Here is a 4012-nt window from a genome sequence, read left to right as displayed (position 1 = left end):
ATCTTAGTCTATTTGGCTACTATAATAAAATACCTTAGATGTATAAATCACTGGGCAATTTGTATATAATAGAAACTTATTTCTCACAGTCTGGAGGCTGACAAGTCTAATATCAAGGCACCAGTAGATTCAGGATCTGGTAAGGCAGATTCAGGGTCTCTTCATCTCACCTTCAGCTCCATAGATGGCATCTTATTGTGACATCATCACAGAGCAGAGGGGGAAACACTGCACTCAGTGGTGAAAGGGGAGAACAGTATGTCCTTGCATGATGGAAGGTGGGAACACCATGTCCTCACATTATGGAAGCAGGCAACACTATGTCCTCACATGGTGGAAGGGGCAATACTGTGTCCTCACATGATGGAAAGCAGGAACACCATGTCCTCACATGATGGAAGGGGAAATACTGTGTTCTCACGTGAAGGAAAGTGGGAACACCGTGTCCTCACATGGTGGAAGGGGCAATACTTTGTCTTCACATGGTGGAAGGGGCAATACTGTGTCCTTACATAGTGGAAGCAGGGAACACTATGTCCTTACATAATGGAAGGAGAAACACCATGTCCTCATATGTTGGAAGTGGTGAACACCGTGTCCTCATATGGAGAAAGGGGGTAAGACTATGTCCTCACATGGTGGAAGGGAGCAACACTGTGTCCTCACATGGTGAAAGGCAGGAACATCATGTCCTTACATGGTGGAAGGGGGAAACACAATGTCTTCACATGATCCAAGGCAGGAACACTGTGTCCTCACATGGTGGAAGTGGGGAACACTGTATTCTCACATGGTGGAAGGAGGAACACTGTGCCCTCACATGGTTGAAGTGACAGAAGGGCAAAAGGGGTGACACTGTCCTCAAGCAATTTTATGAGTACCAATCCCATTCTTGGGACCTAATCACCTCCTAAAAGCCCGCTCTTCTTCATGCTTTTGCATTGGGGCTTAAGTTCCAACATGAAACATCCAAACCATAGCAAGGGTCTTCAATGACTGTTGTCATGAGAGGAAAAGATAGGAGCTTTGGAATCATCCAGTGTTGGATCTAAGGCTTTGCTTTGCCACCAACTAATTTTGAATACTGTTGACCTATACCAATTATAGTAGGCTCTTATAACAATTAAAAGGAATATCAGAGTAAAATGTGTATTTATAATGTAATGTTTTAAATAGAAGAAAATATAAATAAAAATTTACTGGGTCCTTTGAATGCAGAGGACTTTTAAGTTTGATATTATTGGAGGAAATCATAAATAAGAGCAAAACATTTAGTATTTTAAAATTAAAAATGTATTTAAAGAAGAATTAAAAAGAATAATATGTGCAAAGTGCCTGGGACAAAAACTGGTTCAAAACAACCTCAAAAGCCTTGTTCCTCTTTTTTGTTTGTTTGGTTTGGTTTTTTGTTGCCTTTGGTGCAGTGGGAAGGTCAGTTGGGTGATCACATCTTATGTTGCCCCAGGGCTAAATTGCACTGATACCCGGTAATGTCCAGTCACCTGGGAAGCCAGTGAAGAGACTGACACACCCTCAGCCTTCTGCTCAGCCTAAAGGGGAAGACAGCAGAAATGAAGCCCTGCTATGGATCCTCTCCCTCCTGCCTCACCCACCCACCATCCAGCAGGCACCTAGCACTATTTCCTAGTGCTCCATCTCTTAGCAGGGACTCTGTTCAGATCTTTGTTTTCTGTGGGTGGCAATGAGGAAATGAGCTCACCTGAGCCATGACGGAAACTAAGAGGCCCAAGGATCTAGGCCAGCAGACATGCCACAGTAGCTCATGGTACTAGAGTTAGCCCATCTCTGCATAAAAGCTGGGACTCAAATAAGAGGCAGAGGCAGCAAGAAGCTGAGGACCCCTCAGGAGGAAAGAAACACCCACATACCATGGTGGAAGAATGGCCAGATTCACAATAAGAGGTGGATAAGGGAGTAAGGAAGTCTCCGATTAGGACCTCGGGCCACGCATAGTCAAGGGAGGTCATTGTGTCCACTCCTGTTTCCAGGCAGAGCCACACCAGAGAGTTTGTCAGTAGCCCCTGTGCTGCATCTCCTTCTGTTGACCCCATGGGATGGGAACAAGGTGGCCCAGACCCTTTGCACCAAGAAGTACTTGTCTCCTCAGCCCTATTCCCCCACAGCCCCACATCCTCCTGAGAGAGCCCAGGTTAGTCCTACAGGAAGACTTATGACCATCCCAGGACAAACTGTGGCAGGGACTGTACATAGTGTCCAAGGTGTTCAGAAAAGTCAGATGTGGGAGAGATCATGTTTAAACCTTTAAGATCCAGAGAGCTCCATGGAACAAGCATCTTGGGAAGAGCTTTGATCAGCACAGTAGTATTTCAACAGGCGGGAGTGAGGGTGAGGAACAGGGAGAAGGAACTTTCATTTCAGGCAGAGGGATGCAAGTGAGCAAAGAAGTGGATGACCTAGGGTTTGGGGCCAGCATGGCTACTGGAGTATTAAGGGTCAGAATAAGAAGAGGTTGGAGAGGGCTGAGTCAGACCTTCTCAACAGCTTCACCCATCACAGCCCAAGTAGCCCTCATCAAGTGTGTGTGGAAGGATATCACACTTCTGTTCTTACAGCCAAGTGCCTTATACTAGGCCAAGGAAAGAGCTGAGGCTGTTTTCCTAAGACAGCCTCCAACTGTGGCCTCTTAGGGTCATTCTCTGAGACACAGAGGTAGGAAGGTTTTGAGATGATAAAAATTTCTCTTTCCACTCTACAGGAAGTTGAGTTTGGATCCACAGGCTGAGGCTGAAGATTAAGTTCAGATTAGCACAGAAGAAAAGAAAGGTGGCTTTGGTTCAGTTGTATAATGTGCACTAGACACCCCCCCTCCACCACCAACCCGCACGTACACACACACTGCCTGATACCCCCAAGGGAGCCCTACACAAAATCTGCAAAGGAAGCCTCGGCCTGTTCCTTTGTGGGCTCCTACCCACCCACGATATCCTCCAACTCAGCATCCAGAAGCCAGGTCCTATGTCCCTCTTCTGCAGCACAGTCAACACCTCTGCACAGTTCCCATGTCTGGGCTTTTGTCCTCAGAATTACACACACCAGTGGCATGGCAGAGGTGGTGGGAATTTGCCACCTGTGCAATCAGACAGGGTCCCCTTGGGAAGGCTTCTGAAAGAGAGGGGTCAGGAGCGATGTCAATGACAAGGGAAGAATCTTTGCCCAAGTGTAAGTGCATCTTTGGGAGGTGTCACAGAATGTAAACAGGCCATAGGTACACTGTAGAACTGTGGCTATGAGATCAGAGTAACACAGACTAGGGGCAGCGGAACTGAACCAGCACTGGGAAAGGCGGGGATCTGCAGGCTTCAGGCTCAGAGTGCAGGTGTCCTGGGAGTGTCAGATCCTGTTGCTTCCTCCAATCGAATGATCTTAATGGCCTGGCCTGGACAATGATAATGAACCTCACTGTAGATAGGAGTGAGAGACTCCTTTTTTTCCAGATATTGTTCACCGATGCCCTGGAATACAAGACAGAGGGTCGTTGGATCAGCTGAGGGATAGAAAAGATGTGGAGGGACCCACCTGGCCAATACCCACTGCCATGCACTGCTCATGAATTCCTTTAAAGTGCCCAGCACTACATCACACCCAGATGCAAATTTTCTTAGTAAATGCTGTTGATTGTCCAGATACAGATAAACAGGCAGTGTGGTCAGAAATGGCAGGTCCTGGAATTAGAAGCCCAAGGCTGGACAGAGAGACCTGGGAGTTGCCAGGGTGGCCAGTGCCCCAGTCCTTACCTTGTCCTTGCCCTTCGGAAACACTTGCTGCCTGAGATCTTCATATTGGTTGACACCATCATCGACCCCATGGTTCTCCTGCAGTTCTCTACCTGAGAAAATCAAAGCTTGAATCTGTGCCATAGAAACCTGTATCCCTCCCCACTGCCAAGAACCCCAAGGACAAGGCCACACCCACCATCCCTCTGCAGAGTCCACTCCCTGGAAGAAAAATTCAGAAGAAAGGAAGCTGGGGT

Source organism: Pongo abelii, chromosome 1 (assembly GCF_028885655.2).
Source record: "Pongo abelii isolate AG06213 chromosome 1, NHGRI_mPonAbe1-v2.0_pri, whole genome shotgun sequence".
NCBI lineage: Eukaryota > Metazoa > Chordata > Mammalia > Primates > Hominidae > Pongo > Pongo abelii.
Note: the sequence above shows the minus strand (reverse complement) of the source record.